This window comes from Pongo pygmaeus, chromosome 7 (assembly GCF_028885625.2).
Source record: "Pongo pygmaeus isolate AG05252 chromosome 7, NHGRI_mPonPyg2-v2.0_pri, whole genome shotgun sequence".
Lineage (NCBI taxonomy): Eukaryota > Metazoa > Chordata > Mammalia > Primates > Hominidae > Pongo > Pongo pygmaeus.
The window spans coordinates 40,767,153-40,780,070 of NC_072380.2; the positions used below are offsets into that span (position 1 = coordinate 40,767,153).

Consider the following 12,918-nt stretch of genomic DNA (forward strand, 5'->3'; position numbering starts at 1 on the left):
ATTAAACAGAGAAAATCAAATACTGTTCTCCACATGACGAGGTCTTCCTAGTAATGCCTGCAGAACATTCTTCTGGATGAGATATTGATATACCTGCCTGAAAAATTCCTGAAACATGGAACTCAGTATATTCAACTGAAAGCCATTATATTAACCAGTCACAGTCAGCAAATTTGCATAATGATTTATGGACATTTGCCCTAAAAATTGTGCGGGAATATGAAGCAGCTGTTCAAGAGCTTGGCTTTGGTTTTGCTAACAAGAGACAGACAGCTGTGGTTAATGAAAAACAACTGCTAATAGATAATTCCAATTCAGCTTTGAAGTATATTTCCAGTATTGTCAATACATACAGTGACTGAAATACAGGTCTAGAACCTGGCTACCTGCTTCATCCCTTTCCTTTCCTCAGATTCCTCCCCCGGGGCTGGACTTTATGGGGAGATAGCACCAGGAGGCAATCCGGGAGAGTGTTGCATGGGAGGGGCCTGGATCCTGTTCTGGCTGGTGGTAATAAAATATTAGCACAATGGCATAGACAGTATAGTTTGTAAGAAGCTAGGAAGAAGAGAACAAGGATCAGCATAGATCTGTGATAGTTCCGTTGTTGACTGCCTCTCCTTTACTGCTCCACCAGCCTACAACATTAGGATCCTGATTATGGGGCCTCTACGAAGTGAATTCCACCCAAGAACACCAGGTGAGTAGCATCCTAACCAACCCTGGAACTGTGCTAAGACAGCCAATTCTCAGGATTCTTGATTTTTAGCCTTAGCTCTGTTGCATGTGTTAAATGGATTATACTCTTTGGGCATCAGTTTTCTCATCTATAAGAGGAAGGGTTTAAAAGAAGATTACTGAGGCCACTTCCAGCTTTGCAATTCTCTAAGTACCAGTTAGGATTGGTTTCATATTAGACATATTGTCTTTAAGCCCGAATGCATTTGGTATATTTGTGATTGCTAAAGCCCTCGGTCCATTTTTCTGAGCCAATCTTTTGAGTTTGAATGCAAAGTGGAATGACAATGGGACTCAAATTAGAAGTCAGGTAATTGGTGAAATGTGCAGTAGAATATTTTTAATATATTCCAAGTTTCAGTTCATATACCACAACTTAATTGAATTTTCCCTAAAGCCCTTCAATTAAAAATAGTGCAGAAACTAGCATTTTCAAGATAAATGTGAAACCTTGACCAAACTGCAAAAAAAAAAAAAATAAATAAAATGGTAAGTTTTTGAAAGGTTAATGACATTTTTCTAATCGCAGCAGTAATGGAGATGGAAAAGCTATTTTCTTTTTCACGGTATACAACGAATTTGATCATTCCATCACCACTTGACACTGTCAGGGATCCAGCCGAGAGGCGAGTAGTCCTTGAAACCATTGCTAAAGAAGAAGGCTCACCTTTGGCAGAGTCTCATCTAATCTCTCTCTGAACTGTGTTAGCACAGGCCACAGGCCCTCTACTTACAGGCCTCGTCTTCATTTCCTGCTTCTCTGAGCTTCTGGCTTTTCTCTATCACAATGTTCCTGTATTTCCTGTCTTTTTCTATCCCCTTCCCTTGACTCTTAGGTCCCCCAACCCCTCTTCAACGTTTTCTGCCTGGGAAACTCCTCTGAATCCTTTGAGAGCCAGGGCAACTGGCTTTGGATCCAGTTAAATCTGTGTAAACCTTCTGGATCAATTGTTTATTCTTTGTGTTACTTGAACTGAGTGTTCTATGCAAGAAACTTGTCTTCCAGTGAAAGAAGAGGAAAAGGATCAGCTCTCAGTTGGTTCTTCAAAGATACTTAGGGATTTGCCACTTGCACACCAGGATAAACAGAGCTCTAAGGAAAGGCAACAGCATGCACAAGACATAGAGGTGTGGAAGGAATAAAAAACCTGGCATAACCCACTGACCAGACACAAGGTCAGGGAAGGAAGAAGGAATTTGCGGAGGAGATGAGAAAGTTAGGCAGGAACCAGATAATGAGGGGCCTTTTGTGATAGACTGAGAAGCTTGAAATATTATCTTTAAAGAAATGGAAAACCTTTGAAAGATTCCATTCTAAGAAGTCCTTGATTCTTTCTTCCAGCTCTGTCATAGTCTGACTGAGGTTTTCTGTTTAAACCTTCTGGATCCAACGTGGTATTAATATCAACTCCACTGTTTCTTTCTGCGGGGGCACATGATGTGTGTCTAGGTAACTGTACCTCTTGGTCCACCTAGAACAGTCCTGGTTTCACCTTTAACCTGGTTGAATTATTAATGGTACCTCCTTTTTACTCTCAAAAGTGTCCCAATTTGAGCACTACATATTATTCTCATTGCCTCAAGAGGTCATATATGGAAAAATTCAAAATTATTTCTAAAAGGTTTAGGACATAATTTTGAAAAGAAAAGTCAGAAATCCTTCTTAGGAGAAGCTAGAAGATATCCATCCACCAAGGATTGTGCCCAGGAGGCTGATTAGAGCTCAGAGAGGCAGGTGGGGAGCATGGTGGGTGTTAAGGTCAACTCTGCAGCAGAGGTCACAGTGCTCAGATGCCCGCCCTACACTTGCCATCTGTGTGTCGTTGGACTAAGCAATTAATCACTCTGTGCTCTAGTTTCTCATCTATAAAATGAGGACCACATTAGTAGTGCCCACCTTATACTACCCTTGCAAGACTTTAATGTGTTAAAATAGTTAAAATACTTTGCAAAGCCTGACATGGAGCAACCTCGATAAATGTTGGCACTTATTATTGGATTGGTAGCAGTATATGACCTTACTTTTGAATGAGGTTGCATATGCTGTGGTTCTACTGGTCCTCACTGAGCATCCCACATTTTTCTGTCCTGCACAGATCTGGGATCTCATTTCTTTAAAAAAATATTAGGGCCCATAGAAAGAGAAATGCTTATGCACTGTTGGTAGGAATATAAATGAATACAACTCCTTTGGAAAACAGTATGGAGATTTTGCAACAAAACTACAGATAGAACTAGCATTTCATCCAGCAACCTCACTACTGGTATGTAGCCAAAGGAAAATAAAACATTTGTATCAAAAAGATATCTGCCTGTGTATATTTATCATAGCACTATTCACAATAGCAAATATATGGAATTAACTGAAACATCCATCAGTGGGTGATTGGATAAAGAAAATGTGGTACCTATACACACTGGAACACTATTCAGCGATAAGGAAGAGTGAAATTATGTAGTTTGCAGCAACATGAATGGAACTGGAGGCAATTATCTCAAGTGAAACAACTCAGAAACAGAAAGACAAATATTACATGATCTCACTTATAAGTGGGTGCTGAATAATGTATACACGTGGACATAGAGTATGGAATGATAGATACTGGTGACTCTAGAGGGTGGGAGGTGGGTGAGGGGTGAGAAATGACTTAATAAGTACAATGTGCATTACTTGGGTGATGGTTACATTAAAACCCAGACTTCATCATTGTGCGTCATATCTATGTAACAAAACTGCCCGTGTACCCTTAAATTTATGCAAACAAAAATACTTTAGGACCTTCATTACTTATTGGTTTAAAGGTTATCTTTCTCTCTTTCTTTCTTTCTTTTTTTTTTTTTTTTTTCTTTGAGAAAAAGTCTTACTTTGTTGCCCAGGCTGGAGTGCAGTGGCACTATCTCGGCTCACTACAACCTTTGCCTCCCAGGTTCAAGTGATTCTCCTGCCTCAGCTTCCTGAGTATCTGGGATTACAGGCATGCACCACCATGCCCAGCTGATTTTTGTGTTTTTAGTAGAGACAGGGTTTTACCATGTTGGCCAGGCTGGTCTTGAACTCCTGACCTCAAGCAATCCACCTGCCTTGGCCTCTCGAAGTGCTGGGATTACAGGCGTGAGCCACTGCGCCCAGCCTGCTTAAAAGTTTACAATGGAATAAGTAAACCAAGTTCTCTTTAAAAGCAAGATTTCATTAAGGAAAATGCAGCTATAGCACTTGATCATAATGTTAAAATTATTTATTGACTTCTCTGTCTCCCCCAGTAGAAGCGGGTCTCTATGAGCATGAGGACCATATTTTACATGGCTTCTTCTCTTGCTATCTGACCTCCTGTGTGCTTCATAATAAGAACAGAATAAGCATTTGTTGGAAAGAAATTGAGATTATTTGACAACTGAAACAAAACTATATGAAACCGCTCTTTGGCTATCATTTAGTAGCTTTTACATTACATGTTTCATGCAATTTCTCACAGTACAGTCAGGTAGATTTTGCCCTCTAATAGCCAACATCCAGTAATTGGGAAATATAGAATAAACAAAATTAGTAGTTTATATGGGAAACTTCCAGCACCCAGCCTGGTGCAAAGTACGATTAGATTTAAGTGTTAGGAAAGGCAGAAAATGCCAGCAATACAGTTGCTAGATAGGGGGTGGTTATTTTTAAAGATGACATTAACTTTGTAACCCAAGGTTTTATTTCTTCCTTTAGAGGTAGTATATTGAGTGATTAAAACACACAGACTCTGGGAATAGATTTCTGGACTCTTCTGGCACTGGTACTGTACTAGCTACACAACCTTGGATAAGTTATCTAGTTATCCAAGTTCCTTAGAACACAGAGCATAAGGCGGAGATTATGTGCTCACTTCACTAGGGAGTGCAATCCCAGTGAAAATGAGTAAAGGAAAGGGGAAGTGAGGCAGAGAAAGGGGAGAACAATTGTAAGAAAGTACAGAACTGGGCTAATCACAGCTGCATGACAAGCTGATTTCTCAATATCTTCAAAGATGTGAAACTACTTCCTGAGGTTAGGAAATAGGAGTTCAACTGCCGATTCATATTTTTCATTGACCAAAGTTCACCATTACTGTGGGTTAATTTCCCTAAACTTCTAGTGTTTCCATGCATGGGAAATGAGTGAGTGCCACTGTGGACCACAGGGAGCCCCAGGCAGGGGCTGAGAGACAGGTGGCTCACGTGGAAAGTGGATACTATAAGGCTGGTTTTTGTTTTTTTGCTTTTGCTTTTTTTTTTTTTTTGAGACAAGGTCTCACTCTGTCACCCAGGCTCGAGTGCAGTGGTGCAATTACAGCTCACTGCAGCCTCCCCAGCCTCTGGTGATCCTCCCACCTCAGCTTCCCGAGTAGCTGGGACTGCAAGCGTGCATCATCATGCCCGGCTAACTTTTATTTTTTTTTGTAGAGATGGGGCTTCGCCATGCTGCTCAGGCTAGTCTTGAACTTCTGGGTTCAGACGATCCTCTAGCCTCAGCCTCTCAAAGTGCTGGGATTACAGGCATGAGCCACTGTGTCTGGCTGACACTGTCAGGTTGTGTTTGTAAGCAACAGCAGGGCTGAGCCATTGGCCTATGGGGCAGAAACAACAGCATCAGGAAACCTGTTCCATGGTGCTGAGAATGATGAAGGCCATCGCTAGACTGGCTCTGGCCAGACAGGCCCTGGATCTACAGTGATGCATAGACTGAATCTGGTGTATCATCTGACCTCTCTGTGCCTTTGTTTCCTCAACTTCAGTATGGAAAAAATAATCACTCATCTACCTCCCAGACTATTGTGAGGACTGAACAAGTTAATATATGCAAAGTGCTTAGGAAAATTCTTCGCACTCAGGAAACATTGCACAAATGTTAGCTCTCGGTAGTGTTAGAAAAGTCATGACAGTTATTGTATGTATTCAATTCTAACGTTCCTTGGCAGTCCATTTTTATCTTTTTTGTTTCCTCTTAGGAATATGTTGAAAGGTGGAGTCGTGAGGGCTACTTTGGTGCTAAATGATGTCTCAAGCATCAACGTCCCCTCATGCTCTGTGCTTTGCCAGTTGATGTGGTGTTCATGGAGGAGACAGAGACAAAGCAAGTCCTTCCAAATAGCCTCTGAACTCATCTCCACCTTGGCTCCAAGGCGCACTTAGGGAGAAGTCACCAAGTCCCACAAGTTCATATCATGGTAGCTACACCCATTGGCTTGACTGGATGTCCTTCCCTGGAATCACTGTTGTTCAGAAAAGTGTCTACTGGAACTTCAAAGACAGAGCTTCAGCTGTAGCAAGAGCTTAACACAGAGCTTGCATACTTGGTGGCTTCCTAGAAAAATCCAGCTTGAGGAGGTGTTCTGTTTGGATGTCAATGTTAGCAACAATATTTTAATTGAACTTTCAGTAGTGCAGTAATGATTCCCCTAACAACGCTGTAGAGTAGCCCACCAAGGAGCTGCTGTTTCTGCTGCAATCAGTAGAAGCCAAGATTTAAATGTGTTGAAACCAACATTTAAAATTATCCTATCTTTCATAAAAATCCTTTTTCAAAAAAATCAGAATATTGGATAAACCTGAGCCTGGATTTCTACATGGCAATAATTAGCTGGCACCAAACAGTGACTTTCCACTTCAAACGGGACAGGTTTGCAGTTTTCATCACTCTATATTGTCTTACCCAGCCTATTTCTCTCATTTATATTACTTCTTATTGCAGACATTTCAATTTTGAACCCTGAGCCTAAAGCTTTCTAGGCTGAGATGGCCATTTATCATAGAAACATAGGCTCTCAGACTTTAAAGTTACTTTCTTCTTTTTCTTTTCTTTCTTTCTTCCTTTCTTTCTTTCTTTTTTTTTTTTTTTTTTTTTTTTTTTTTTGAGACAAGGTCTGTCTCTTTTGCCCAGGCTGGAATGCAGTGGGTGCAATCATAGCTCACCGCAGCCCTATACTCCTGAGTTCAAGTGATTCTCCTACTTCAGCCTCCTGAGCAGCTAAGGCTACAGGCACACACCACCATACCCAGCAAATTTTTGTAGTATTATTATCATTATTTTGTAGAGACAGTGTCTTGCTATGTTACCCAGGCTGGTCTCAAACTCCTGGGCTCAGGCCATCATCCTGCCTGGGCCTTCCAAAGTGCTGGGATTACAGGCGTGAGCCACCGCACCTGGCCTTACAGATACTTTAAAGATGATCAGGTTCCAATCACTGTGGCTTCACCTCCACTCCCTAAACTGGTCATTGATTACTTGTTTGGTCTGACTTTTCAAACTGGAATTGGTTTTTGTTTTTATTAATATTGACATACGTAAAAAAAAAACAGGCATAGAGAAAGAAGAAGAAAAATGACAAATTATGACAAATTATATATCAGAGAGCCAATAGAAATGTTGGTGCATATTTGTGGTGGGTGTGGCGGATTGACTCCCTAAACTCCATTCAAATTCCCATAGCATCTCATACTTCACTTTAGAAGCTGGACATGTAAAGGGTGCATTTCTCAGACTCCCTTAAACCTCAACTTTCCCATGTGATCCATCAGCCTCCAAGCCAAAGCACAGTGTGAAGTCTGGACGGTGGAAATGAGATGGAGTTTGTGTTTGTGCTGCATCTGCAGTTTCCCCTGACAAGCAGCATAGATGTTTAATCAGTAAAGGCTGCAGCACGGGGCCCATGTGGTGTTCAGCCCATGACAGGCACAAAGCGCCTGTGTTGCTGGTGCAACCTTAGTTGAAGAAGTGCAGCTTGAGCTAGCGGTGGCCGCACAGCTTGGGGCTGTGGCTACTGATTGTGGCAGCTCCTTCATGGCCTGACCTACAGTGTTGTTCAGGGAGTCACTACTGGAAGCTCAGCCTAATGTCTGATCCTTAAGCTTTTCAATGACTTTGCAAATACTTAATTTCCTGTGTCAAATCCCTTTGTGCCGAAAATAGTTGAATGGATTCTGTTATGTGCAACTGAACCCTGACTAAGAGTGCATTCTCCCAAATTTCACTATGCATGTTTTATAAAAGTAGTCTGCTTTTTCATGTAACAAATAATGTAAGCCTCACTTTTTAATTAAACTTTCACATGTGGAGATAATTTTTATTTCACATTCAGTTGTAACAAAGAATACAGAGAGATTGCATGTATCTTTTACCCACCTTTACCCATGGTAACATCTTAGAAAACTAAAGTACAATATCAGAATCAGGATATTGAGCTCATTACAATCTACTGATTTTATTCTGATGTTCCCTGTTTTATTTACGTGTGTGTGTGTATGTGTGTGTATAGTCCTATGCAATTTCAGCACATATGTAGATTCACGTACCCATCACCACACTCAAGAAACAGTTCCAGCCCCACAAAGATCGCTCAGGCTGCCCTTCTATAACCTTGCCTACCTCCCTCTCAATCCCCTCCCCCATCACTAACCTGTACAACACCTAATCTATTCTCCAGTTCTGTATCATTGTCATTTCAAGAATGTTGTATAAATATGATTATACAGTATGGAACTGCTGTGGTTTGAATGTTTGTGTCCCCCTCCCCAAATTTATATGTTGAAATCAAATTCCCAACGCAACAGTATTAAGAGATGGGGTCTTCAGGAGGTGATGGGGTCTTCAGGAGGTGATGGGGTCATGAAGGCAGAGCCCTCATGAATGGGGTTACTTTCCTTATAAAAGAGGCCTGAGGGAGCTTATTTGCATCTTCCACCACGTGAGGATACAGCAAGAAGGTGCCATCTATGCAGCAGAAAACAAGGACTCACCAGACATGAAATCAGCTGGTGCCTTGATGTTAGACTTCCCAGTCTCTAAAACTGTAAGAAATAAATCTCTGTTATTTATAAATCACCTAGTCTAAGGTATTTTGTTATAGCAGTTTGAACGGACTAACACAATAACCTTTTAAGAGAGACTTTTAAAAACTCAGCATAATTTCCCAGTAACTCATCCAAGTTGTATGTATCAATAATTCATCCCTATTGATTGCTGAGTGGTATTTCATGTTCTGATGTCTACGGTTTGTTTAACCATTCACCCATTGAAGACATGTGGGTTGTTTCCAGTATTGGGCTATGATGAGTAAAGCTGCTATGAATATTTATGCACAGGTTTTTGTGTGAACATAGGCTTTTGTTTCTCTGGGACTAATGCCTCAAAGCATAATACTAATTTGTATGGTAATTGCATATTTACTTTTATACGAAACTACCAAACTGTTTTCCAGAGTGGCTGTACTGTTCTGCTTTCCCATCAGCAATGTACAAATTATCTAGTTTCTCTGCATCTTTTCCAGCATTTGGTATTACCACCCTTTCTTAAATTGTAGCCATTCCAATAAGCGTGTAGTGGTATCCTATTGTGAAGTAGGCATCACGTTTTATGTCAATTTATATAGCATCACATTATAATTGTATTGGCTTTTTTATATAATTATATCCAGCATTTATATCCCATAGCATGTCTTTCATTTCCATAACATTTTGACATACTTTGTCACATTCGATTTTGACTACCTTGAGGTTTGCTATTATCATCATTCCTTTTCTCTGATGAGGAAATAGAGACTAAAAATAAATGAATTGTGAGAGGTTACTCAGAGGAATGTAAATAGGTTTATTGAGCAACTATTACATTCTGAGCTCATTTTATTATCTCCTTTAATTATATCAACATTTCTGCAAGTTTATACTATTATTCCCACTCAGAAGGGACAAGAACATGGATGCTTATAGCCACTAATATGTGATCAAACTATAATTGTCATGCATTTTTTTTTTGTTGAAAAAAACTAGACATAGAAACAGGAACAGAAGGGAAAAAAAGAAAAAAAACCACATATTATCACATGATATAGTGAGACCCACTAGAAAATTTGGCATATATCCATGAGCTACTGCAGAGTGACTCCCTAGCTTCTTCAGACTCTATACCCAAAGCTTTTTCTACAGTGCTGTACTGTGCAGCTGGTAAGTGAGAAAAAGCTGGGGTTGGAACTTGGTATCTGATGTCTAGTGTACATAGCTCTCTCATAACATAGTTCTCTCTCTAACTTGAGAAGATAAAAAATGCATTAAAGTGAAATTAGGGGATATTCTAATTTTGTGCTTTTATTGATTAAAGCGTTTTCACCTTAATGCTCCATTTTCCCACCTCCTCTCTGTCTCTATTCCTGAGCTATGATCCTGGGGAAACTCTTCTCCCCAGTTCAGTGCCTCATGGTAGAATGAATGCACATCCTTGGAGCCTTTGTTTGCAAAGTTTGACTGCACAGTTCTGTACCTCAGTCGTGAGCTCTGGGAGGGACGAGGAGACTGAACTGAGAACCAGTGGATTTAGTTCAAGAATTAACCTATCCTGGGCGAGTCATATCACCACATCTATAAAATGCAGGGTTTAGACCAGAGCATCTCCAACGTCCCTTCCAAATCTTTAATTGGCTTTGGCTTTTCTTTTGATTGTATCACTTATTTTACATTACAGCCTGCACAAAAATGTTGATGACTCCACAAGCTTCTTTCAATAAGAAATGATGAGTTGACTCCTGACACCTTGACCCCTTCAGAGATGAGATGTCTGCGGAAAGAAAATGTAGCCTTGCCCATATGAAACAATTTGATTATTTCCTAGGAAACACAGTTTCAAACAAAGGTACGTACATGCAAGTGCATTCTCACTACGAAAACTAAAATAGAAAGGAAACTAAAATTGAAGGCCTATGTTTATGTTTTAATTATCTGTTTTTGAGAAGTGTCTCTTCATGTCCTTTGCCCACTTTTTAATGGGCTTATTTGTTTTTTGCTCACTGAGTTGTTTAAGTTCCTTATAGATTCTGGATATTAGACTGGTGTCAGATGCATAATTTATGAATATTTTATCCTGTCCTGTACGTTGTCTGTTTGTTGATAGTTTCTTTTGCTGTGCAGAAACTCTTTAGTTTAATTAGGTCCCATTTGTCAATTTTTGTTTTTGTTGCAATTGCTTTTGAGGACTTAGTCATAAATTCTTTGCCAAGGCTGATGTCCAGAATGGTATTTTCTAGGTTTGCTTGTAGAATTGCTGTAGTTTTAGGTCTTATATTTAAGCCTTTAATCCATCTTAATTTTTATACATGGTGAAAGGTAGGGGTCCAGTTTCATTCTTCTGTGTATGGCTAGCCAGTTATTTACTTATTTATTAAATAGAGATTATTAAATAGGATTATTTATTAAATAGAGAATCCTTTCCCCATTGCTTATTTTTGTTGACTTTGTTGAAGATCAGATGGTTGTAGATGTGTGGCTTTATTTCTAGGTTCTCTATTCTGTTCCCTTGGTCCATGTGTCTGTTTTTCTACCGTGCCATGCTGTTTTGGTGACAATAGCCTTGTAATATAGTTAGAAATTGGGTATTGTGATGGCTTTGGTTTTTTCTTTTTTTCTTTTGCTTAGGATTGCTTTGGCTATTCAAACTCTTTTTTGGTTCTATATGAGTTTTAAAATAGTTTTTCTATTTCTGTGAAAAATTATATGGAGAGTTTAATAGCAATAGTCTTGAATTTGTAGATTGCTTTGGGCAGTATGGCCATTTTAACAATATTGATTCTTCCAATCCATGGAGCATGCAATGTGTTTCCACTTGTTTGGGTCATCTATGATTCCTTTCAGTAGTGTTTTGTAGTCCTTGTAGAGAGCTTTCACCTCTGTAGTTAGAGGTAGTCCCAGGTATTTATTTGTGTGTGGCTTTTGAAAATGGGATTGCATTCTTGATTTGGCTCACAGCTTAAACGTTATTAGTGTATAGAAATGCTATTGATTTTTTCACATTGATTTTGTACCCCTGAAGATTTTTTTTTTTAGAAGGAGTCTTGCTCTGTTGCCCAGGCTGGAGTGCAGTGGCATGATCTCAGCTCACTGCAACCTCCACGTTTCAAATTCAAGTGATTCTCCTGCCTCAGCTTCCTGAGTAGTTGGGATTACAGGTGCATGCCACCACGCCTGGCTAATTTTTGTATTTTTAGTAGAGACAGGGTTTCTCCATATTGGCCAGGCTGGTCTCAAACTCCTGGCCTCAAGTGATCTGCCTGCCTCAGCCTCCCAAAGTGCTGGGATATCAGGCATGAGCCACTGAACCCAGTCTGTATACTGAAACTTTACTGAAGTTGACCACAAACGTATGAAAAAATGCTCAAAATCACTAATCACTAGAGAAATGCAAATCAAAACCACAATGAAATACCATCTCACACAAGTCGGAATGGCTATTAATAAAAAGTAAAAAAATAACATGTTGGTAAAGCTGTGAAGAAAAGGGAACACTTATACACTGCTGGAGGGAATGCAAATTAGTTCAGCCACTGTAAAACTCAGTTTGGAGATTTCTCAAAGAACTTAAAAGATAATTATTATTCCCTTTTAACCAGCAATCCCATTTCTGGGTATTTATCCAAAGGAAAATAAATCATTCTACCAAAAAGACACCTGCATTAGTATGTTCATTGTGATGAACCATTCACAGTAGCACAGTAGCACAGTAGCACAGTAGCACCATTCACAGTAGCAAAGACATGGAATCAAGCTAGATGCCCATCAGCAGTAGATTCCATTTAAAAAACGTGGCATTATACACTATGGAATACTATGCAGCCAGAATAAATAATGAAATTATGTTCTCTGCAGCAAGATGGATGCAGCTGGAGGCCATTACCCTAAGCAAATTAACTTAGGAACAGAAAACAAAATACTGCATATTCTCACTTATAAGTAGGAGTCAAACACTGGGTACTCATGGACATAAAGATGGAAACAAAAGACGCTGGAAACTGACTACCAGAGAGGGGAGGGAGGGGATCAAGAGTTGAAAAACTACCTCTGGGGTAATATGCTCACTACCTGGGTGACAGGATTGTTTGTACCACAAACCTCAGCATCAGGTAATATGTACCATGTAGCAAAGCTGCACGTGTATGCCTTGAACCTAAAATAAATGTTGAAATTTAAAAATAAAAAAATAAATTTTGATGATCAGAGGTGACTTTTCCTGAGGTGTCTAGGATACCGCTGGCTTGGAAGATGGATTTGCTGCTTGTTTACACCAGTCACTTACTCAGCCATAAGGCATAACCCAGGTAGGATAGCAGGTGCAGCAGCTGTGCCGTACATGGATTGGGATGAGTAACGATACTATTGCCCACCACAATCCTTCCTGCTTTT

The 12,918-nt window shown here is 39.8% G+C and overlaps 1 long non-coding RNA gene across 1 annotated transcript in view; it reads left to right on the top strand.

The window, feature by feature from the left end:
* The first annotated feature begins 548 nt into the window (after positions 1-548).
* The window catches only part of LOC134740105 (uncharacterized), a 31,325-nt gene continuing 18,955 nt past the window's right edge, over positions 549-12,918 (top strand). The window contains exons 1-2 of the long non-coding RNA XR_010127341.1: positions 549-700; positions 10,211-10,378. This is a non-coding gene — a long non-coding RNA (uncharacterized LOC134740105). The remainder of the gene's footprint in view (positions 701-10,210; positions 10,379-12,918) is intronic.